We start from the raw sequence: 27,100 nt of genomic DNA, 5'->3' as shown, positions 1-27,100 counted from the left end.
GCTTTCTTTGAACCCCATTTAGATTCCATTATTAAAAAGGCTTATAAGCAACTAGGTTTCATATTACGTGTAGGCAAACCATTTAAAAATAGTCTAACTTACATAATTCTTATAATAGTTTCGTTCGCAGCAATCTCGAATTTGCCAGCGCCGTCTGGAAACCCTACTATAATGTACATATTGAAAGAATAGAGAAGCTGCAAAAGAAGTTTGTAAAAGCCCTTGACTTCAGAACTGGCTATACGAATACTAGCTATAAGGATTCACTTGCTCACCATAAACTCCAAACACTTAGTCACCGCCGAGACTGTGCAGACTCAGTTTGCTGTATAAATTTTATAAAATTTTAAATAATATTTTAAATTCCCCCTCACTTCTTCATCAAATCCATTTTAGAGTCCCCAATAGACGTCAGCGCCAATGTCGGAAAAAATGTTTGTTTTCGATTCCGCAATACAGAACACGTTATGCACAAAATACATTCTTGAGGCGTGCGTGTAAGCTATTTAATGACAATGAAAACTTAAAAACATTGACCTTTTCAATTGCAGTATTTCGCTATAAAAAAGTTTTCTGGTAGCCACTTTCACTTTTTCTACATTCATGTATAGTTTTTCCTCTTTTTGAAATATTGAAATATTAATTGTTGTAATTTAATTATATTTTGTTAGTATACTTACATACCGTATTATTGTACCTTAAGGAAACTCCAGGTCTAGTTTATAAGAAATAGACATTAAGCCAATTTTTGTAAATGACTGTTTGTTTCTTAAATAAATAAATAAATAAAAATAGTTATGACCATACAAGGACCATACTCATAATTCTACATATAAATAATTGTCATGGGACACTTGACACCAATTGACCTAGTCCCAAACTAAGCAAAGCTTGTGCCATGGACATTAGACAACGGATAAACATACTTATATAGATAAATACATACTTAAATACATATTTCACATCCCAGACCCGAGAATAAACATTCGTATTATTCATACAAATATCTGCCTCGGCCGGGAATCGAACTCGGGACCTCAAGCTTCGTAGTCAGGTTCTCTAACCACTTGGCCATCCGGTCATCGTTTTTATTATTCATTGTTCTTGGTGCGTGACCTCAACTCTAGTGGCACCACCTATACCGGAATACGGAAATTTACCGAAGAACTGAAGTTTAGTGTTACTACCTATAGTTAATGTATGACGATTACCTTCTTACTTCACTGTAAAAATATTCTACGACCGGGGTTCCGTAAAAATTTGTAGGTATGTATGAGCATCCAGGGTCAGCAGAGTCCTCTCCTAAGCTAAAATTCAAGTAAGTGAAGTAAGAAGGTAGTCGTATGTACGCATTGTGGAGTCCCTTTAGATCGTTATACTGGCATAGTGGGTACCTTAAGTTTTCTACGTTGGTCCATAATTATGTTTTTAACCGACTTCAAAAAAAGGAGGAGGTTATCAATACGGTTGTATTTTTTTAATGTTTGTTACCTCAGAACTCCGTCATTTATAAACCGATTTGAAAATTTTTTTTTTCGTTCGTCTAGGAATGCTTTCAATTAGGCACCAAATCGGGATCTGATGATTGGATCCTAGGGAAATCGTGGGAACTCTTCAAATATTGTAGGAACGCCTATGGTAATTTCTATATATTTAGGAGTAAATCGTGAATTTGCTATTCGATCCTGTAGAGAAACCCCAAGCATAGCTCTCTCCATTGCTCGCTGAGCAACTCTGAGCCTATTTATTACATTTAAATATTTTATATTAATTTCAGCTTGATATAGGTAGTGCCACGAGAGTTGAAGTGAATGATTACACACACAGCTACAACATGTCATGTAATGGCAGCAGGATTTTGATGTCTGAGTAAATACTCATTAATTTCATTCATTTGTGTCTTTTGTGCAATCAGCTTTTTTTGTTGCTGTGTGCGTAAGTATTCACTCCAATTCTCTTGGTACCTACTACCTATACCTCCACGCGTTCCTGAGAAAAAGGTCTGGACTAACAACAAAAATGATCCTAAGGGTTCAGTTTCCTCCTTTTGAAATAGGGAACTCTAAGGTATGCACCACCCCTTACTTTTAAGGGGTTTAAAAAACAACACGCCCGCGCTGCCTCTGACAGACACCATTTTTATGACGTCATAAATTATCCAAAATGGCGGCCATCCGTCAAACGTCAGACACACGAGGATAAACGAAATAGAGTGACCTATAAAATTTGGCGCGAATAGCAAAACGACGTGAGTAATGCTCTATTTATATAGATATAAGTATAGGCTGCTCCACCAAAGATGTGCGAAGATGCGTTGCGAGCAATGTGTTTTTCATGGACCAATAGAATCGCTTTTACCTATCCTCGCACAGCACATCTCTAGTGGAAACAGCTGAGCGGAGCGAGGCGAGGTAAATGAAGCGTTTCTATTGGTTCGTGAAAAACATATTCCTCGCACATCTCTGGTGGAAACGGAACCTAACCCGCAGCTTCGCACGGATGTAATTTGAAAAACAAGCCAAGTATTAGTTGGACTCGCGCACAGAGGGTTCCGTATTCTGTGCGTACAGTTATCTGCCCTTGCCTTGCCTGCTACTCATGTTTCGCATAACATTAGCAGCAGGCATTGGCCTTCGCAGTTGGCATTCGCAGGTGGTAGGACCTTGTGCAAGGTCCGCCCGGATTGCTACCACCATCTTGCTCGCTAATCCTGCCGTGAAGCAGCAGTGCTTGCACTGTTGTGTTTCGGCGTGGAGAGTAAAACAGCCGGTGAACTGGCACTTGAGGTATTCCATCTTAGGCCTCTAGGTTGGCAACGCATCTGCAATACCCTGGTGTTGCAGTTGTCTATGGGCGGTGGTGATCTCTTACCATCAGGAGACCCACTTGCTCGTTTGCCATCCAGTCGAATAAAAAAAATAGTTGTCCTAATATGTATTTGCATAGCAGATTTGGTATAAAATAATTGTGAATAAGTAACATCGAACTGGCATAATTATAAGAACCCTTAGTCCGGGGGGCCCCTGGCGCTCTGAGTCTCTTCAAAGATCTATCAACGTGTATTTTGGTCTTGTTCTATGTATTTTCTTTCCCGGCGTCCATGAAGACATATTATACCTAATTCTGATCAAATTTAAATGAATTTAAGCGGCAATTACACTGCGTCGTTCACCTAATACGGTCGCCGAATCTGTTTCAAACTACTTCGGCGAACGAACGTCGTCTTTACATTAGTCTGTCCGTCTACTGCGGCGGCCATATTAAGGCGGTGGCAGCTGTCGCTCGCCGAATGCGGCCGACTACCGTGTTCTTTACACTTTTGGTGTTACTGCACATAATATGCGGCAACACATGCTGAGTGGAGACCCTTTTTGGTATCCTGCCGTGTCACCAAGTAACATAGTTTTAGTCTTAGTTTTAGGTAGTACTTATGGAGCCAAAATAAATCTTTCTTTCTTTCTTTGCGGTCGCCGCATGCAGCATGCGGGGAAACGACTCAGTGTAATTGCCGCTTTACTAAGCTTTTTGAGAATGAGTTTACATAAACACGAAGACGTAAAGCAGCTGCCGTAAACAGATTTTGCTAAAATGCTACATTGACAGCATTACATCTAATTGTTTATCAAGCCTGAATCCGACTCGACTAATGTATTATTGATAGACTAGGTATTCTATGTTTACATTGTTCGAATTCTGAGGAATCTAATTTGGATATGTTAATGTCAGGTATATGTATATGTCCTTGGGGTTTGAGTGCTTTTAATATTTATAAATCATTGTCGTTCAAATTGATTACGGCTTCGGGTGATCAGTGGGCTGGCTTTTTCTTAGCACAAAGATTAAGCATTGCCATACAGCGTGGTAATGCTGCCAGCCTTCTGGGCACCTTACCACCTGGCAGTGATTTTGGGCAACTTTTTTATTTATAATTGGGATGTCCCAATTTTTGACAACATATAATAAATCGAAAACCATTTGGAGAAATAGGCTTTGTGAAGCGTTTTCAGAAATCGGATTCCAAAAATGTGATAAACTGAATTAAATAAACAAAATTTAAGTAATGACCCTCATTTGACCCCTGCAGTGTCTCGTCACAAAGGCAGTTATAAAGCAGGTCTACACTCTTAAGCAAATTGACAGTTTGAAATGTTGCTATCCTGCTAATAATAGCAAATAGTGACAAAGATAGAACTTTAATCAAATGATGCGCACCCGGCTTTAAACAGTTGTCATTTATAGTAAAGTCCGAAATGTATACGAGTATTTCCAATGTATTAAAATAAATAAATAAATATATGTATGTAAATTAAATTATTAAATTACTACGTTACAAGTAAATACAAAAGAATTTAAATATCAGATTTAAATAAAAATATCTATTTACTATCACACCATTAAACAAACATAGGAATAATCGAAGCTAAAAGAAGAGAAATAAATAAAACTATTTGTCATGGTTCATTTAGGACCCTAAGCCGTGCTTGTATTATTGTCACATTGTAATGCCACAGATTATGTTATGTACGACCTGAATTTTTCTAGGCAATGGAACGTGGCTGTCTCACTGTGACGTCATCCAGCGTATTTTGTAAAAAAAATATAAAAAAATAAATACTCATCCAAATTCAATAACAATGAAAATTGTATCTTAAAATATCCTATTCTTTCGAAAAATAAAATAAAAACTATAGGTTATTTTTTGGTGCATCCCAATTTTAGTTTGTATGTAGTTTTAGTTACCTTTATTTTGTTTTATATTATACAGGCATTGTGAAGTTTTAATTTGTAAAATAAATGGAACCTGACATTAACATATCCAAATTAGATTCCTCAGAATTCTATCAATGTAAAGTAAACACAGAATACCTAGTCTATCAATAATACATTAGTCGAGTCGGATAGTTAGTTTTGTTCAATTACTGGAAATCTAAAACGGGTATGCGAGTCTTGATGATCAGAGTTCAGTGACGGTACCTGGGCGACCGAGCTCCGCTCGGGCTAACACTCGGTAACCAGCGTTTTCCCAGAGATAAGACTAGGTCGATTTATCATCTACTTAGCTACTATTAATTTTTCTAGTTTATTATCTAGTTTTTTAGCATAATCACGACCTTGTACGAAAGAGCGAATACCTCCTAATACAAGTGTTAAACTTAAAAGGAGGATTCGTCAACAACTGTAAACACATTGTTAGAAAATAAATGATTTTGATTTTTGATTTTTTGATATACCTGACATTAACATATCCAAATTAGATTCCTCAGAATTCGAACAATGTAAACACAGAATACCTAGTCTATCAATAATACATTAGTCGAGTCGGATACTTAGTTTTGTTCAATTACTGGAAATCTAAAACGGGTATGCGAGTCTTGATGATCAGAGTTCAGTGACGGTACCTGGGCGACCGAGCTCCGCTCGGGCTAAAACTCGGTAACCAGCGTTTTCCCAGAGATAAGACTAGGTCGATTTATCATCCCCGAAAACCTTTACATACCAAATTCCATCGAAATCGTTGGAGCCGTTTCCGAGATCCCCAAAATATTATGCAAGAATTACTCGTTTAAAAGTAGTAGTAGTAGAGGTAGTAGGTAGGTAGACATGTATCTAAAAAAAAAACCTGACTGCCTTAAAAAATGTAGTGATCTAGAACTCTTTAACTAGGAACACACACAAATCAATAATAATAATTGACAATAGTGGCACCGACCTCAGTAGATGCTTAGCGTAAATATTTAGTTTATACATTCTATTATGCACTTCTCTTGTTATATAATTAGCATGTGTGGCTTGTCTGTAAGTGTTAATTATGAGATTAAATAAATAAATAAATAAAAATCACACAAACCCATCTATCACGAACCACACTACACCGACGCGTTTCGAGCTCAACCAGAGCTCATCTTCAGAGCAACACAATCTAATGTTAGTCTCAGTGTAAAAACTACAGTGTGGAGGTGGAAGAACTGCATAAACATACGTCTTGCATAAACGTAGCTATCATAAGGTCGCGGGGTTTTTTTTTATTCGAATGGATGGCAAACGAGCAAGTGGGTCTCCTGATGGTAAGACATCACCACCGCCCATAAACATCTGCAACACCAGGGGTATTACAGATGCGTTGCCAACCTAGAGGCCTAAGATGGGATACCTCAAGTGCCAGTAATTTCACCGGCTGTCTTACTCTCCACGCCGAAACACAACAGTGCAAGCACTGCTGCTTCACGGCAGGATTAGCGAGCAAGATGGTGGTAGCAATCCGGGCGGACCTTGCACAAGGTCCTACCACCTGCAAAAAAGGGTGGGCAAAGCTCATTTAAATAATGAGCAACAAACAAACATGGTCTCATTATGGAACCCAGTGACATCCACGTCATAAAAATCCCTTGAAACTCTCCCATACCCATAACCATAAAAACGTATTCATAACATTTCACCTAATTGTCATAATCGTGTCATAACAATTATACGTAGCGTGGCTGCGCGTGTGTGCCGCCCTTTTGTGTAATGCGATCCGACGCGCGCGTGTGTGCGTGAGCAGGTATCAGCTTTCGGGGTGCTAGCGTAGAGATTTACCCATATTTGTGGGTAATTTTCGGATGGTAAAGCTTTATTGGGAGGAGCTTTTTATTTTTAAAGTTAATTTTTGTTTAAGGTCAAAGGTAGGCTGTCATGTCAGTAAACTTGATTTGGCAAAAGACAAGATGAATAATTTAAAAAAAAAATAGTTAAGTTATATATTTTTACTGGAATCGTTATACTTTGATTGAATGATTTTCTGTCAAGTTTCTTGCGGCGGGTTTTTCCGTAAGCGCTAGTAGTAAAAAAAAATGATATGTTAAAGTTGCAACTTATTTAGGTACAGAATGAATATTTTGTTTTTTTTTTATTACACAAAACACTTCGCTTAATCACTCATAAATGCGCATTGCTAAGGAATGAAATACGCTACCAAGTTTTTTTGTCAAATGAGTGGCTACATTTTGAAGCAAAATTTTCAATTAAACACCTAACATCTTTACGTTAATGTTTGACTGACTAAACCAGCTATCCACTCAAATATATTCTGGATTATTTTTATACATTTACTCTTCAAGACACACACATAAACATCACGCCTGTATTCCAAAATGGGGTAGGCAGAGCGCACGAAAGGTTACCGCTTCGGAGCCTCTTTAAGCAATTTTAGGTTTTAAGTTTAACAAAAACGGTACAACGCTAAACGGTGTCTCTTCACCACAGTTCAAAATAATAGATTATTTATTTATTTATTTGCCAACAAAAAAATTACAGCATATAGATATTATTCTTTTCGATTTTTTGAAGTTTTCCTAAAGTTGGCCTGTACGTTGTTTTGGTTTCTTTGAGTTTGGAGTAGCTTTTGTAGTTGTTTAATTATAAAACTAAAATTATAAAGTGGCGCAACTCACGTTAATAGACGAGGAAGATTGTTAGTAAGCTGTTCATTATATATAATATAAATCATGTCTCACGATCATGTATTATTTATATACTAAGTATTGTCTTATTTTTACGAAAACTTTGCGCAAGACATCAACAGACATCAGCGATTTACGACATTACGACACCATAATATACGGCGAAAGATAACTCGTCAATCGTTCAACGAGACCGCATTGGCTGGTTTTTTTGTTTAGGGAAGCAATCAACTTCTAAATCTCTTTATTGTACATAAAAACACATGAAAATAACATAACACAGGATAATAAGATGTACAAAGGCGAACTTATCCCTTAAAGGGATCTCTTCCAGTTAACCTTTGAACGATTGACAGGATATCAGACACAAGAGTAGACACTACAAGTACAATGAAAAGGTAAAAGAACCGAAATTTAAATTGACTCAAAAAAAAACATTTCAAATATACACATATGTATGTACACAAACTAATACATAATAATGAAGTCAATAAACTAATACATATCAAGACAAATAAACTACATGCAAAATACATATATACACAACTATGACACCACCGATTTTTTATTTCAAAGTACAATATTCCAGAATTGAGATAAAATCGGAAAAAAACACTTCTTATGAATCTGTATGTTTGAGGTCTTTGATGACGCAAACCAACAGACCTTATTATTTGAGCCACGGATTAAAAAAGATCTGTGTTAAAAGCAAAAAAAAATATGACAAAGTATACCTCAACCTATCCCCATTTAATACAAACATCAACGTCGATCATTAAAATAACAAAAAATGAACTCCTGCAAACACAAAAGTAATGTACTTAAGCACTAATAATACAACTCGCTTCAAACACGAAACATCCCCTTCGCTCTAACCCGGGGTAAATCTCCCCACCGGGAATCCTTTTTACGCTGGCAGCACTAACTGGCGACGAGTCGGCAAAACAAAATTCCTTCCCTAGTCCGCGTCCAGCACGCAAACCGAAGCGTTGCGTAGTGTGGCAACCCTTAGTGTTTAACGTGTGAAGCCAGTGCCATAAAAAAAGAAAAACCAAGTGCAGTGTCTGTGGTTAAATTTTTTTATAATCAGTGCAACCGTGATTGTCATTTTTCCCGCGCGGTAAGTTGACAGCATGTTTTTTTAACTTTTTAATCGGCTTAAGCTGTGTTTTTCCAGCCAGTTAAAATGATTAATGTTTTTTTATTTATCACTGTTCTATAAAGAATAAAAAATTGGAAAAAATCCAAATTAAAAATTCGCATAACGTTTTATAATGTTACATTGTATTGTAGGCCAATGACCTCTACCAAAAAGTAATGTTTTTTTTCATAATTAACTATCATCATTTGCAGAAGTGATTCTAACTTAGGAAATAATATGTTTTTTTAAATTAAAATAACAATTCGTTACAGTTTATTTTTTGTGACAATAATTAAATATTCTTTCCACATGGAAGTGAATAAATTACAAAACATATCCTAAAACTCAAATGTTTTCGTTGCGTAATTTTGTATTTCCATTGTTAAATTGGCAATGCCAACTGGTTTAACTTCAAAAGGGGAAAGCTTATTTTAGTTTCAAGTGTTACAATAAGCGAGAGCATTTTGTAATTCGCCCGCATCGTCCGTTACTTATTTTATTACTTTATTGCCCTTGTGTTTATAATAAATTGATGATAAAGATTGCAAACATATTACCAATTTTTGCAGTTCAAGGTTTGCGTGTTTTTTAAAGATTTGCGTTTTTTTATTGAAACAAGAATTTACAAGATCATATTATAAATTTGAAAAAAAACTACAATCCCTAAATTTTTATAACACACTCTTCTATAAACAAGCTACTTTGCTCACCCGCCAACTAACGATAGCTACCTACGTCTATACAACAAATGTGTGTGCATACAGCTCCTCCACCTCCACACTGTACAAACACACAAACCCAACTATCACACCATGATACTACGCTGCTACACTACGTTTCGAACTCAATCAGAATTCATCCTCAGAGCAACACAACATCTAATTATCTTTAGTTTACTAGAGTTAAACATCTGGTAGCATCTTGAACGGTTGTGTTGCTCCGAGGATGAGCTCAGTGCCCTTAGTGTAAGTTTTCGGTTACAAAATACGCCTCGATCGCGTTCGCGTTAAAATCTCAATTTGTATGGAAACACGAACATCCCAAACGTTCCGCTAGAGGCGCTGTTCGTGTAAGTTTTCATATAAATTGAGATTTTAACGCGAACGCGAGAGACGTATTTTGTAACCGAAAACTTACACTAAGGGTACTGTACCACTACCATGAGTTTACAGTGACCGTACTCGATAGCGACGGCGTAAATAAAAATATATATATATATTGCGTCAGAACGAGAGTTGTGGAGGTCAAGAGGGGAGGCTTTTGCCCAGCAGTGGGAAACTATACAGGCAACTTAAAAAAAAAATTGTAGAGGCGCTGTACAATTCTCCATACAAATAATTTACGCCGTCGCTATCGAGTACGGTCACTGTATAAACTCATTGTAGTGGTACTGGTTGAGTTCAAAACGCGTCAGTGGCCGTGATAGTTGGATTTGTGTGATTTATGTGTGTTCTTACAGTGTGAAGGTGGAGGAACTGCATGAACATACATTTATTGCATAGATTTGTAAATAATTGTTTATAGTTGGTTGATATGGATCTCGGCAAAGTAACGGCTGATTGAATACGTTTCCATAACATTTTTAGACAGGAACCTTTGCTACAAATGTCATATTGACTTAATACATTTGCCAAAGAAATCATAGCGAAAGTGATTACGAAAAGGTTCCTAATTCAGTTTCCTCGACAGTACAGATTGTTATGCAAATACTTTTTTCTTTGAAAAGACAAAGGAAGCACTAAAAAGAAATTCACCCTAACAGGATCACACGACGACTTAAAAAAAATAATCCGATTACCTCGGGTCGAGCATTCCCCGAGATTAGAATACATTTGGACAAAACAAAGAGAAACAAAAAAAAACCTTTTTTTCTACGACCGTTCTAATTGTATTCGATGTTCTTTCGCCTATCCGGTTTGAAGGACCAAAAAATTATTAGGTATATAAAAAGTCTAATCATCATCCCACTTATCCCACTGCTGGGCATAGGCCTCCTGGCAGAATGAGTCTATAGTTCCGTGGTTAGTTAAATAAATGGACCAATCGCAAGCAAGGCTGTAACGCCAAACGGAGCTCTCGATATTAACGCCATCTAGCGATATTTTGTCGAAAACCCTCATTGAGCGGCACTGGCTGACACTTTCCCACCCCAGATATTACCGACCCTGTTTTTTGTGCACACGCCCATAGAAACTGACATGAACTTCTACGGGAACTGATAGTGTCTTTTCCAACCTCGACATTGGCGGAATCATCGATAGTATCGATGGAGCTATACTTTCAAGAATTGAATTGAATTAACTTCTACGGGCGTGGACACAAAAAACAGAGTAGGTATTTCCATGTCGGTATTATCCCGGCCGGGAAAGTGTCAGCCAGCGGCACTCACTTATAGTAGAACATGGCTTTAGACCCAGTATTACATGTACATATCAAGTAAGATATGTTTGCGTTCCCACGCCGTGAAGTGTCGATATCAAATGCAAACATATTGACAAATGATAATTTATTTCACTTTATAAATCAAACAAACTCGATCTTTATTTGAATATTTGCCAGTGGCGTGCGCTGAACATATTTTTAGGCAACTTAAACCAATTGTTCGAACTATATGTTGCCGTCCCGCTGACGCTTATGAGCTTATGTTATTCAATATGAGAGGGAGAGGGACGGTACGATACCAACTTCGATTTTCGAGTTTCTTAGTAGCCCCCTGTAGTTTATAACAGCGTGTATGTTTGATACTATTTTTGTTAGGGCTAGTGAAATTAGGTACAACGTAAATTCGGAATGCTAAAATTAGGGCTAATGAATAATTAGGAAAATCAAAAATTCGGCTTTTTTATTTTAGGGCTAGTGAAATTAGGTACCACGCAAATTTGGAATGCTAAAATAAGAGCTAATGAATATTTAGGAAAATAAAAAATTCGGCTTTTTGATTTTAGGGCTAGTGAAATTAAATATAACGTAAATTCGGAATGTTAAAATTAGGGCTAATGAATAGTTAGGAAAATTAAAAAATCGGCTTTTTCATTTTAGGGCTAATGAAATTAGTGGTAGTGAAGATAGTATTAAAAGTTTTTCGGGCTACCATAGGAGAACCAGTTGGAAATTATTATGTATTTTAGCAATTAGGATGCTGTCATATACCAATTGAGTTCCGACTTTTCCCGATGGAAGTACATTTGTCACTAATCTGTATTTGAGTATCTTTTTAGGGTTCCGTACCTAAAGGGTGCCAACGGGACCCTATTACTGAGACTCCGCTGTCTGTCTGTCCGCCTATCTGTTAATGCTGATGAGGCCAAAGGTGTATCTCACTGGTAGTAACAGCCTATCTGATATCAAAATTACTCACATAACTAGAAATATAGGTGTTGAAAACAAGAAATAAAGAAATCGATCTAAATCATACAATGTCTTCGATATCAACGAACTTACAAAAACATAGAAATCGTCAGAACTGGTTTAGCCTCTAATAAAGAGCCTTGATCTTTGACATGTCTGTTGGAGGTACAGTGGGAGCCAAAAGTTATAAAATTAGTCGCAATTAACAGCTACAACTAAGAAATGTAGTTTGTTAATCAATGTTTTATTTTTAATGTTATTGCATGATTATTAGCACGATACTCGTACCATATATTTAAGTCTACGCACTATCAAATTCAGTTCAGTAACAAATCTTGTATTTTATCTGTAAGTGAATTGTTATTTCTTAAGCGGAAATAAATGTCTTTAAATAATTGAATTGTCAACAAAATTAAAGGTATGTTCCAAATTTCGGACTAACAGGTCATCCATTGTAGTATTTTTAGGGTTCCGTAGTCAACTAGGAACCCTTATAGTTTCGCCATGTCTGCCGTCCGTCTGTCTGTCCGCAGCTAAGCTCAGAGACCGTTAGTATTAGGAAAAAAGTAAAGTAAAGTGCAAATTTTCATTAAAATCGAGCGTCCTGCCTCTCTAAAATGTAAACTGTTGGGTGGAAAAATTTGAAAAAAATCAGAACGGTAATTAGTAAATAAATCAAATTTACAAGGAAGACTAAAACGGCTAAGATTGCTTGAGAATTATTAGTAGTTTAACATTAAATAGCAGCCTAAGGTATAAAACACCTAAACTTGGAAAATTCCGTACACGATATGAAATCCTTAGAAAAATATTGCTTGATTTTTTCGTAATGGCTACGGAACCATGGGCGTGTCCGACACGCTCATGGCCGGCTTTTTACACAAGAAGCTATCCAATCCTTATATATATATTTATTTATACATATATAAATAGATTTTGATGACGACTGTACCGCATATAAATAGTAATAATGTATTCCTACGTATGGCTGCCCCTATGATTGATTTCCGACGATGATTAGTGAAATCTTTAGTCGTTAGTCGGTTGTAGCAATAATTGCGATTATGATTAATTGTTTTAATCAACTGTTACACCTTCTGTCACAAGGACCACAATGTTGTTATTCATTATCATCATCATTGGACGACCGGATGGCCGAGTGGTTAGAGAACCTGACTACGAAGCTTGAGGTTCCGGGTTCGATTCCCGGCCGGGGCAGATATGTATGAATAATACGAATGTTTGTTCTCGGGTCTTGGATGTTCAATATGTATTTAAGTATGTAATATATTTATCTATCTAAGTATGTTTATCTGTTGCCTAGTATCCATAGTACGAGCTTTGCTTAGTTTGGGACTAGGTCAATTGGTGTCAAGTGTCCCATGATATTTATTTATTTATCATTTTCTTTTACTCCGCCCTTTTTTAAATTTTCATGTGGCAACCCTAAATAAACCACTTTGTGACGATGTTCTAATCTTCGTTCTTCCCTATCATGTAAATATATCAACAAAACGTTTTCACCCTCACCAAGCCAAAAAAAACCGATAAATATTCCACAGAATGCGAAACACTATTTACCGGTTTTCCCCGCACTAAAATAAAACCGCGCGCCATCTGGCGAGTCTAGACAGGAAACTGAATTCGAAATTCAATTTGCCTAGAATTTGTCGCCACAAAACGATACACGCCACGTCACAGATTTATGTCTTTAGTTTTGCCAAGGAAATCATAGTAAAATTGATTATTAAAAGGTTCTACCCTGGTACTGAATGAGAGGGCTTGGGATGTAGTTCCCACGCAAACTCAGTACGGATTGGAAACGACACACATAATACACCACTGAATTGTTTCGCACGTATATATATGCTGGTTAATTATTTATTAAAGTTTGTATTTTTATTGAAAAACAGAGGTGCGGGTGCGACACCAAGTTTGAACCCACGATCCTCTGCTTGAGAAGTCATTGACAAAACAAACCACTAGGCTACCACGTCTTTTTTAGCTCTTTTTTAACCCCCGACAAAAAAGAGGGGTGTTGTAAGTTTTATCGCTATGTGCGTGTTTGTCTGTTGCACCATAGCTCTTAAACAGGTGGACCGATTTGAATGCGGTTTTCTTTATATGAAATCAGCTTTTCTAGCGATGGTTCTTAGACATGTTTTTTTAAAATCGGTTTAGCTGTTTTTGAGATATTGAACGTTGAAGTGACAATGTCGGGGGTTTTTCAACATTTTGTTAGTTAGCTTAATTTGGCTTGAAGTACCCTGAACTTACGGTACTGACTTTTACTCGCTCATTTTGAAAGAACATCGAATAGTAAAAAAAATGTACAATAGTAAAATTATGTGTCTATAGTGTATGTTCATGTAGGTTCACGATTTGCAAGCCTCTCGTGTACAGCCAAACATGTCTGAAATGTTCGCTCCTAACTTCAAACTAACCCTCTTCGAACTTGAGCTTAAACAAATACCCCGAGAACCTCTCCTAACACTTCGTAATCGGCTAAACCATTGTAGAGCTGCCGGGGTAAACAAAGATAGACTAATTACGCAGCGCCACAATAGTGATGGGATATAGCAGTTTATAGCGTCGATAAATCGATAAAGTAGGGGAGACTGAGGAGAGTGTGACAGAGGAGTTTTGCAGGTGGTAGGACCTGCAAGTTAGGCCCAGATTGCTACCACCATCTTGCTCGCTAATCCTGCCGTGAAGCAGTGCTTGCACTGTTGTGTTTCGGCGTGGAGAGTAAGACAGCCGGTGAAATTACTGGCACTTGAAGTATCCCATCTTAGGCCTCTAGGTTGGCAACGCATCTGCAATACCCCTGGTGTTGCAGATGTTTTTGGGCGGTGGTGATTTCTTACCATCCGGAGACCCACTTGCTCGTTTACCAACCAGTCGAATAAAATAAAAAAAGAGGAGAGTTGTGACATCGTCGAGTTTTGGGAACTTATTTACTGCTAGGAAGCTCGCAGCATCGCGTGTTTGAAAGCTCGACTTGAACTATAAAACGCGCGCTATTGCAAGCTCGCCAGCAGTTAATAAGTTCTAAAAAAATGTCACTGCTCTCCTCTGTAACAACTCTCCTCGGTCTCCCCTAAAGTTTTCGTCAACTCACTAACGTGTTTCAGTGTTTCAAATCTGGCTCCAAAACCTCTCAGAATGAGAGAGCTTTTATATGCATGAGGAGGCAAGCGAGCAGGCGGTTTACCTGATGGGAAGCAGTCACCACCGCCCATAGACACTGCAACACAATGGGTATCACAGTATGTTGCCGGCCCTCTCATATATTGATAGGCTCGTTTCTTGAAGATTAGCAAGTTGTACCGCTCCGGGAATCTGGTTCCAGGAAGCTGGTTCCACAGTTTAGTTGTAAAACAAAACGTAAAAAATTAGAGGTGAGACGTATTTACTGGAATAGGTTTTTGGAATAGGTTTTGGCTTGGACGCGTGAGTACGCGTTCCCGCCCGCGATTCTTTTAGCGTACGAGTATTTAGGAGTACGGCGGCTGACAACGTTCCGCCAACTTGAAAACAAGCATTTATGTACACTTTTTAATTGAAAAATTTATAAAAATTGCTGACAGTCCTAAGCCTGTATGAAGTATGAAGGGAAGCTTTTAGTCGGTATTTAATATAAGTTAAAATTAAAAAAATATGAAGTTTGAATACTGAACTGTGACGTGGAATTCGATTCGATTTTGTTCGATAATATTCGTAAAACTACTAAAACTAGTACGATGTATACGCAATCACGGGAGCGTATTTACGGGAATCATTTTGTTTACGCAATGAGTCAATTGAAGTACTCGTAGATACTCGTGGACCTAGTCTTTGGATCTAGTCTTTTTGTGGACGCGTACTCGCAAGACTCAGTCCGCGTTTTGCCTAGTACGTCTCACCTCTATAAAAAATATATATACCTAGTAGTAGCTCTGGACTTCTGCAAAGTAACGCTTGAATCAATCAATTCCCAATTTTATTGTCTCAGTTTGCGATCGTAAAACCGATAAAAGCACATCCCTAGCGGGCGCGCTGCACGAATGCGATAACCTGTTCAAATAGTGATGTGCATCCAATCTGCATTCATTATCGGTTCAGACTGGGTGGCGCAACATTACGTTTAGAAATACTAGGTATTGACATATAGTAACATGTACATAGAATTTAGTTAAGGTATCCTAAGGTTAGTTCTTTTTGTCTTCTTGTTAACTTTTAATCCTACTATCCTACTAATATTAATAAATGTGAAAGTTTGTGAAGATGTTTGGAGGTTTGGATGATTGTTACTCAATCACGTCTAAACCGCTCAACTGATTTAGATGAAATTCGCCATACAGATAGTTTGAGTCCTGGGGAAGCACATAAGATAGTTTTTATCCCGGAAAATCGCATAGTTCCCGCGGGATAGCGATAAACGAATACTACGTGGAGTCGCGGGCAAGAGCTAGTTATATTAAAATTACCTATTATTATTTGTATAATTGTATAAACTATGTTAGAATGTGAAGCCGTGGTGGCCTAGTGGGTGAAGCCGTGGTGGCCTAGTGGTTTGACCTATCGCCTCTCAAGCAGAGGGTCGTGGGTTCAAACCCCGGCTCGCACCTCTGAGTTTTTCGAAATTCATGTGCGGAATTACATTTGAAATTTACCACGAGCTTTGCGGTGAAGGAAAACATCGTGAGGAAACCTGCACAAACCTGCGAAGCAATTCAATGGTGCGTGTGAAGTTCCCAATCCGCACTGGGCCCGCGTGGGAACTACGGCCCAAGCCCTCTTGTTCTGAGAGGAGGCCTGTGCCCAGCAGTGGGACGCATATAGGCTGGGATGATGTTAGAATGTAAGAAATAATAACATTGGCATTAAAAGTATAGATAGGTAGAGTCATTCACAATGACGCGTGCCGTAGTTCTTATTACAATGTCATTAATGTCTAATTTCGACAAAATCTATTAACTAATTATTATAAATGTGAAAGTTAATGGCTATTTTTTTACTTAAAATTGACCATGATTGACCCCTATTTTCATTCAATTAATTCTTCTGCCCTTCAACCATTTTTTCAAGCAATAAAGAAGTAGTCAAAATCGGTCACCAAGCGCCGGAGACAACGACGGACATGTATAAAAAACCGGCCAAGAGCTTGTCGGACACGCCCAAAATAGGGTTCCGTAGTCATTACGAAAAAATTAAGTAATATCTTTCTAACGATTTCGTATTTTGTACGGAATATTCCCAGTTTAGGTATATTTTATACCTTACGCTGCTATTTACTCTTAAACTACTGATATTTCTCAAGAAAACGTAACCGTTATAGTTTTTCTTGTAAGTATGATATACTTAATACCACCTTGAATTTTTTCAAACTTTTCCACCGGCGGTTTAGATTTTAGAGGGGGGAGGGGGCGCTCGATTTTAATGATAATCTGCACTTTAAAGTTGAATATTTTTCAAACAAATCACTGCATCGAAAAATCGTTGTAGCAATCCCGTAATCGTTTTGAAATACCTATCCAACGATACCCCACACTATAAGGTTGGATGAGAAAAAAAATCACCCCCACTTTAGTCTATGGGAGGTAGGTTAGAATTTTTTTTTAGAATATTTTATTGTACCATTTTGTCGGGATAGTTTACATACATATTCGTGCAAAATAACAACTTTCTAGCATTGATAGTCCCTGAGCAAAGCCGCGGACGGACCGACAGACAGACATGGCGAAACTATAATGGTTCCGTTTTTGCCATTTTGGCTACGGAACCCTAAAAAGTAGAAAAAAAAGATACATTCGAATAATGGATTGATTCTAGCCTTTTTACGAACGTTAGTGGTTTTTGTGATAGTTGGGTGTAGTGATATACGTATGTGGAAATGGTGGAGAGAGGGTTTTATATGATCACATAAATGACTATGTCTGGCCAGACAGACCTGGGAATATACACAAAAATTTCAATTTTTTATGCTGAGTGGGGACCTATTTAGCGTCATGTATATGTCTGTCTTTGTTCTATTATTATGTTAATCAGTTATGTTAATTGTTATGTTTTATGGCGTTTAGTAAATGTATTTTCTTTTCTTTCTTTAATTTAAGAAACGTAAAATAGTGAGAAGTTTCTGAAATTTTTCTATATGAAAAATTCCGCTATTTTAGAAAGTTTCCTTTGGCACAATAGTACATTCAAGTTAAGACTCACCTTTTTTTAAGCGTCTTGGAGCAAAATCCAAACAAACGTAATATGTACCTACAGCTACGCGCAAAACGTAAGCAATAGCAAAATTTACACTTACTGTGAAACTGTGAAACACGCGGAACATACGAAAAGCAATAGAAAAATGTACAAATCGTATATAGTAATAACAATGCACACTTATTTATTCTCAGGCACACCTGTACAAATAGGTAATTATGCCAAATAAATTACAAATTGTAATTATATTTTACAAAGTAACGCCTGATTCAATAAATCTGCTATATTTTTCGCGTTTTGCGAATGTACTTTTTGCTTTTCTTACGTCCACCATGTTTCACAATATGAGTCGTGTACGTTTTGCATATTGTAAATTTTACCATTGGTTACATTTTGCGTTTAGTGTAAATTTTAAGACAGCCGGTGAAATTACTGGTACTTGAGGTATCCCATCTTAGGCCTCTAGGTTGGCAACTCGTTTATGGACGGTGGTGATCTCTTACCATCAGTGGCCAAAAACGTGCTTAGGGTGGCCAAAACCGGTAGGTACTTCTGCCCTATAACGAGTTTGCGCCCGAGCAAAGCTCGGTCGCCCAGGCACTGTAGATAATCTGTGACAAAACACATTCCCTCACACTACATGAGCATTTAAAAAACAAACAGTTTACCATGTAAATTGATATATTATGCCCATTGACAGTTACTTTTAACAGCCTCGTAGTTTAATCTTATTTATTGGTCTTCGAAAATCTTAGATATGTGAAGTTCAAAAGGGTCGACGAATTCATTAACTTTAAATGCTTGATTAAATTGGATGAAATATTAAAGAAACGGCAGTTTTGAAATTGAAATTTATGGTTGTTATAAAACCAATCGATGAGAGTGACCAAACTCTTAGACTAGAATTACGAGTAAAATATGCTTCCATGCTATATTTTTAACAATATTTACTATCTTAAAAAAGCTTCGGAGCAAAATGCACAAAGAGAAAAATTCGACTGTATGGCAAACGAGCAAGTGATCTCCTGATGGTAAGTGATCTCCACCGCCCATAAAAATCTGCAACACCAGGGGTATTGCAGACGCGTTGCCAACCTAGAGGCCTAAGATGGGATACCTCACGTGCCAGGAATTTCACCGTTAAAATATATATATGTCTTTTTGTGTATTTTTGTGTACATTCTGAATTTTTCAGCACGCATTGTTTTTTTTTATTGTAGGTAATGCTATAGTTTTTAAATAAATAAATAATAATGGTCATTATCCCCCAGCTGATATTGATTTACACCCAGCAGGTGACGATTGAGTACATTTTCAACCCCCGTCGCAAAAAGAGGGGTGTTATAAGTATGACGCTGTTTGTCTGTGGCATCGTGGCTCTCAAACGGATGGACCGATTTCGATGCGATTTATTAGATGAATGCGAGTTTTCTCGCGGCGCTTCTTAACTATGTTTCATTAAAATCTTTTCAGCTTTTTTGAGATATTAAACTTTATAATGACAATTTGGCTTTTAGTAGAGAAAACTATCTTCTCTTTGAGCCATACCTTACTTGTAAATCATGCCTACATCTCGCTCATACTTTGACCATATTTTATACTCAACTGAATTAGAACCCTGCGTCGCAACTTTTAGGACACTTTTAGGGTTCACTGGTAATTACATAGAACCTTGTACGACGGGAAAGCGTGACCCTAAGCGTCGTTTGACGTTTATTCTTAAATATGGCGGCTTTGCACAGATTAACTTGTGCTTACACGACACGGCGACGATACGATATTGTTACAATCAACGATACGCGGCTAGAATCTATCTATTTATGTATTAATCAATAAAAATTACAGCATTAGATAAAAAACCAATGAGCTATAAAATATTAAATATTGACCCGGATAACTCACGTCTTAAATCGAGTTTAGCTCGACATGTTTCGGGCTAAATCCGTAGCCCTTCGTGTTCGGAGCAACGCGACTCAGCGGCTGCTAAAATTAAATTAATCATACAAAAAATACAAATAATAACATACAGGTATTAAAATCGACTTAAGGACTTAAGGACATGCTCAATTCGGTTGTATTGATATCAATAAAACCCAAACGAGGAGCAGAAGACCACTAAGATGTCACTGCCAGCTAATCTTTTTTTTATTATTATTAAATGGCTTCACTCCGTTTGGACTATTTTGCCAGCGTCAAGGTTGAGATGCCAGATAATCGTTTTGTCGCCAGATTTACGTAGGTCGACAAAATTCAAGCCAATCCGACCACTGGCAGTCTAGCAAATTAACTTGCAAGATTTGATCCTCACACACATATACATGCATTGCAAGTTAAATAAAAGTTTGTAAAACTGCCAAAGTGAATAGGATCATAAAGGATCTCAGTGAACAACATCGGCACCATTGACTACCTTTTTTACGGCAAAAAAACCATCGACCTTTGTTGAAATTTACGATAACTTTAGGTTTTTAACTGCCTATCTCAGAATTAACAATTGGTTAAATAAATAATCCTTGGGGGGCAAACCAATTACTATAAATAAAGTAGAAGTTGATTTGGGTTGTTAAAATGTTTTAATTACAGAGGATTTGAGTTGACGAGGGACACCTGCTAAGTTCGTAAAGCAGTTTCCTCTTCGGAACTTCGAAATAAATTAAAAAGCTATAAAAAGTTTTTTTTTTGTTTAAAATTTTATTTTTAATACAACCTTTTTTTTACTGACTGTACTTGCATTGTCATCCAAACTAAGCCGTCCGTTAGCGTTGAGGAGTTCTATCCTGCGGAGACGATCCTGGGCGAACTACCAGGATTTCAGTGACAGATTTTTGTATTGTCACTAGATTTACATAAGTATGCCAAATTTCAAGTCAATGTGACCACTAGAAGTGGGTCAAATTTAACTTGCAAGATTTGACCCGAACATACATACATACATTGCAAGTTAAATATTGCTATGTGTTGGTGGACAATAAAGAGTTATTGTATTGTATTGTAAAGTTTATTCGAAGGAATCCCCGCATTGTTAAGAAACTAAAACTAAACATCTTAACTATTTCTACGTTCAGTGGAACTGTAGAATGCTTCCACCGTCAAAAAAAAAATTGAAAGAAAGAAAGAAAGAAAGAAAAGTTTATTTTTGGCTCCAAAAATGTACCACCTAAAACTAAGACTAGAACTAGCACTAAAACTATGTTACTATGTGCAGTAACGCTGGTTTTCTGTGGAGCCCAAACGTTAAATAAACATGTATGCATGAGCCAGTTCCTTTGCCATAGTCAGACGGAGAAAAAAAATAAAAAATAAAAAAAAAAAAGAAATTAAGAAATTAAAACCATAGACAAAGGGAGAAGTGACGTGGCTCAGTGTAAAAGATAACAATACTTATACTGCTGTCGTGGCAATAAATAGTAATTTTTAAACATTTGAATCATTGAATTGGAAGTCATTCTTTGTACGAGGAAGCTGCCAGCTCTTTTACTCTTTAACCAACCAACTCTTAAGAGTATGAAACTACCGTGAGACTCACTCATATTAAACATGTCATATTACTCATGTCGAGCTAAACTCGATTTAAGACGTGAGTTATCCGGGTCATTATATTTAATATAACTCTTAAGAGTGTTCCAAAGCTTAAGTAATAACTCAAAAAACTATATTTTTAAATTATGCTAAGTAGCTATTCGAGTGTAGACTACAAACCGTAAAGTCCTTTTGAAAAAAAAACCAGAGAGCATAGAGTTGTCGCGACGCGTTAATGCCGGTGTCACGTCGCGCTTATTGGCTCTTCTCACGACTAGAGTTGGAAAGTGTCGATAGATTAAACGTTAATCGATATAAAATTAAACAGTTCTACTCAACTCCACTATTTCTCACTTTGCTCCTTTGCTCTCAACTGATTGCTCCTCTCATCCTCTCAAAGGTGGACTGGTAGAGATCCCTTAAAACTATAAGTTCGTCTGTGTATATCTTAACGTTTGTAAAATGTCTGTTTATCTAGATTTTGGGCACTCGTGTACTTACACTATCCGATGTTAATTTTTATTAAAAGCGTTTTTTCTTCCCTCTTGTGACGTATTTTTCTGTGTATCGAATATGCGGAAATAAATATGTTTCTCTCCCTCTGTGCCTCTAAATAAAATCGCCGTCAAAATAGTATTCTAAAAATGTACGTTTAGCTAATAGTTTAAAAATTAGTTATTTTACATCTGATATTCTTGTATGTCGTCTTTAGGCTGTAAATTTTAATTTTCTTGTGATTTTAGAACAGTTCAGACTTAAAAATAAATAAAAGAGTAGGTACCTTCCGAAATAGTTCGTATGTGTTGTCATTCACAAAACTAAATCTTAAACCGTTATATTTTTAATTTGTGCAGTTTTTATGTGCAGAAGTGACAAAATAAAGTAATTTAAGTTAAAATAAATTCATCAAGGCCAGAGATGAGAGAAAAAGACCGTTTTGTGTATTAATAAGATATTTATCGATACCGTCAGCTTATCCCATCCCTAGCTCTACAAATATTGACGTATCGATCGAGCCCGCGAGCGTCAACACAGGTATTTGTATAGAAAGTTAATTTGCCCCGCTGGAGTCGACACTTAGTGCTCCGGCCTTTACTGTAACATTTAGAGTCCTTGACAGCGCATCTTTACCAATGACCATTGGCAACAAACTTATGTTGGAACTAAACCTAAGTTACCTTTGGCTTATAATTAGACAAGACCCTTTAAGCAAATGCCTTAAGTTAGTTATGACATTTTTCACATTTTTGTGAAGTCATAATTTTATATTTCATTTTATCACGTTGACATTATAATTATTACTTAATCGATTGATTATTTCTATTTACTTGTGACACAGAAATTGTAATTAAAAAAAATCTTAATTCATGTTTTTACTTTTAATTGTTGTTATTATTATTTTTTAATTTAAATGAACTGGAATTTGTTCACGCGCGACCTTATGATAGCTATATTTATCCAAGAAACGTGTGTTCATGCAGTTCCTCCATCTTAACACTGTAAAACACATATTTCTTGAATAAACAATTAAAAAGTAATTGTTTCAATTCATTGATATGGACCTCAACAAAGTAAAGCCTGAATCAAAAAATTTTTTTTTATTTAAGTCTAATTTGATATTGTACATTTTATTTTATCTAACATTCTATTGTAATTCGACTACTATAATACATTTTTTATTTTTTATATAGGTACGTTCGACGATTCTTTTGTGATTTTTTTATAATTAGGTAGACATGTGTTCTGAAAAAATATATTTATCTATGCAATTGTTTATCGATTTTCTGGAATATCGACTTTTTCGTCTCTACTCTAGATATAAAGACATCGGGATTGTCGCAGAAATTAATAAACCGAACCAAAGCCGAACAAGAACTTTGTGACGAGCAGCTTCGTCGACTTAATTTCATTGTTTTTTTCAGTTAATTGATAGCAATTTTAATTTAAAATGTCATTACCACACCCGGGACTTATCAGGCTAACAACAAAGTAATAATTAATCCTGACCACGACCTTTGCAATGTGGCTGAACCGTCCAGGTAATTATTACTCACTAGCTTATGCCCGTGACTATATTATAACGTGGTGGCGCCCTCTACTGGAATAAAAAGTATCCTATACTATCTCTATACCAAATGTCATCACAATCAGTTCAGTGGTTTCGATGTGAATGCGTACCAGACAGACAGACGGAGTTACTTTCGCATTTATAATATCAGTAGGGATTGTTACCGTGCTAAGCCCCGGGTGTGTTGTGTGTTACACAGTGTGTTGCGGTGTTACGTTAAACTGATTTACGCGACTCAAAACTCACAAAATTACGCTTATTCCTCATCCATATCCTCACTCAAACAACATCCCAGCCACTAGACAGGTATACGCCGTCGAAACCTGTCAGCTTGCCCATACTCGTATCACACAAATTCCAGAAATCTGACGCCATTCCTTCTCGCTTCGCTTGACGTGATATTGCTTTTCGATAATACTTTTTTGTTACGGAGCCATCGGAGCGGAATAGTGGGATAGGATTAAAATCGTTTGCAACTTGAGAAGAGTACGTACCTACTACTGACGCGGACTGTAGCAGAAATGTTTAACCACTTTAGTTGAAAAATAATAAGTCTGTTTATGTAATTCCGTGTTGCAAAAGTTGCCGATTTATCGGGAGATCTGCCGATTTCGGCTCTTCCCTTCCGATATCCCGATTTAGCCACCCCGTCTCCTGAATTTCGAAGTAAAGTAACAATTAAAACAGTATTTTTAGGACGAAAACACCAAAGGTAACCTGATAACATTAAAACAATGCACGGAGATTCCCCAAAACTTCACGCACGACCTTTCAATAATGTAGTACCCACAAAATATATTAAATCTAAATGCCCTAAAATAGAGTTCGTTATTGTTTGGTAAATTTTAACTTTGTTTCATACTGCCCCGCTCACACTAATAGTGTTTTACAGCAGATTGAGAGGGACCGTATGATAAAAAATTGTAATTGCTCACTTGGTAGTAGACGTTGTTTTACTTTGACTAGAAAATCTTCCAAGTTCTTCCGATTTTTTGCTGGAAAATTTAACGATTTTTAATTTTTCACTTTTGCAACACTGTGATGTATTTGTATATCACAATATGGCGATAATCAATACTTAAATGTCAGAATGCGTAATAAATAATATCAATCTATTACATTCTATACATTGCTATTAAGTAAATCATTTAATGAATAGTAATGACTCTTCGATTAACCATGTACCTATTAAGATTTGTATAGAATTTATGGAACCCTAAAAATAACGTATATCGATCGTTATATTAATCGTTCATTCACCCGCAATATCTATAAAACCCTTCAATCTAACCTTGACACTTTATCGATAAGTCAACAACGCTTGTCGAATGTTTAACACCGTACTCCATCACTAGTGTCAATATTGACAGCTCTGGCTGTCACATAGAAGGCCATTAAAAAAAAGTGGGTGAAAAAAAAATTTAACTACTCGCATGATCTATCCTTGAATTTGATTTTTTTATGCCAAATATGATTATTGTTACAATCTGTTTATACTAAAGACAAATAAATTATTTGAAGGTATTATTTGAAAACTCGCAAGGGTCTTTGAATTTAACTGTGCGAGACCCAGACATAATTATTAAAGTAAACAGTAGAGGTAGGCTGACATGTTTCGAACCTTTTCGTGGTTCATTTTCTAGGTGATCTCGAACTGAAAATCAACCTTGAACTGATGTTGGTATCTTAAAGCAGGTACTACTAATAACTGTGTCTGTCAGTTACCTCTTCACGCATCTACTTATATTTAAGATCCGGCTAAGAACTAACAGTTTTTATCGTGGAAAATTAGAAAGTTCCCGCGGGATAGCGGTAAACGAATTTTTCGCGATTTTGCAAAAACTTGGTTTTTTTAGGGTTCCGTACCGAAAGAGTAAAAAGGTAAACCCTATTACTAAGACTTCGCTGTCCGTCCGTCTATCACCAAGCTGTACCTCCCAGGCCTCATGAACCGTGATAGTTAGACAGTAGAAATTTTCACAGATATTACAACAAATACTAAAAACAGAATAAAATAAATATTTAAGGGGGCTCCCATACAACAAACGTGATTTTTTGCCTTTTTTTGCTTATGTCTAATGAATGTTGTGTACAGAACTCTTCGTGCGCGAGTCCGACTCGCACTTGGACGGTTTTTTTTTCTTAAAGTAGAAAAAAAAACCGTCCAAGTACAAAGTAGTAGATTCTATTCTTTGCAGAAACATAGTACAGACACCAATATCGGACACAACAAGCGTGCATAAACTGATACGACTCTATTACTAGGGCCGGAAGGACGTGTCAGATATTTTTGCACGCTCCGCTGTGGCAGATATTAATGCTGGTGACTGTACCTACAGCAGTTAGTATAATATCACATTGTAAACACGAAATATCATAATAAAGTGATAGCTATCGCGGTTGTAACGGCACCTGGCCACGTGAAGTACAATGGGGTGTTCGAAACATGACCACGCTTCCTTTAGGCAGGCCACACACCATGCTTTATTTCGACCACTACTTTATTAATAAATGAATAATAAAGCTTGTACTATGGACACTAGGCAACGGATAAACATACTTATATAGATAAATACATACTTAAATACATATTAAACATCCAAGACCCGAGAACAAACATTCGTATTATTCATACAAATATCTGCCCCGGCAGGGGTTCGACCCCGGGTCCTCAAGCTTCGTAGTTCTACCACTTGGCCATTAAAAAAAGGTAAACAATCTTGATGAGTCATTTATTAAAAACGTTTTTAACGTTGTCAAACTTGAGCAAATAACAAACACAATTAACAAATATTAAATATAATGACACGGATAACTCACGTCTTAAATCGAGTTTAGCTCGACATGTTTTGGGCTAATCCGTAGCCCTTCGTCTTCGGAGCAACGCGACTCAGCGGCTGCTGCAACACGCGCACTGCGCGCCGCCGCTCTGCTCGCGCGACTACCCAACGAAACTGACACCGGCACACAACTACCCGCGTTTTCATCATCATTACAACTGTCAAATGTAGGGTAGCACACAACACTAACAACATCGCTCTGTAAAGGTACGTTCACACACACCGATGACGCAGCACGAGTATTTAACACCGTTTTCCAACTCGGAGGTACCGTCCAACCACTATCCCGGTTGAAATTCGGCCGACGACTAATCTCGATGGCTTCACGCACTAACAATTAACAAAACTGAGAAATAACGAAACAAACTTAGTATAGTTGAAAACCCGCCAACATTGTTAATTTCAAAGTGGGTACAATATCTACAAAACCAGACGTGATTTTTATCAAACATAGCTAAGAACCATCTTAAAAAAACTCGGTGTGACGTGAAAAGAACTGCATTAAAATCGGTCCATCCGTTTAAGAGCTAGTGCCACATACAGACAGACTGAC

General features: G+C 37.0%; 1 protein-coding gene across 1 annotated transcript in view; it reads left to right on the top strand.

Moving 5' to 3' along the window:
* Positions 1 to 8,401: 8,401 nt before the first annotated feature.
* Positions 8,402 to 27,100, top strand: part of sli (slit guidance ligand) — a gene marked incomplete in the record, with an annotated part of 169,199 nt that continues 150,500 nt past the window's right edge. The window contains 1 exon segment of the mRNA XM_074108299.1: positions 8,402 to 8,559.

This window comes from Choristoneura fumiferana, chromosome 26 (assembly GCF_025370935.1).
Source record: "Choristoneura fumiferana chromosome 26, NRCan_CFum_1, whole genome shotgun sequence".
NCBI classification, from domain to species: Eukaryota; Metazoa; Arthropoda; class Insecta; order Lepidoptera; family Tortricidae; genus Choristoneura; species Choristoneura fumiferana.
This window is presented reverse-complemented; position numbering and strand designations above follow the sequence as displayed.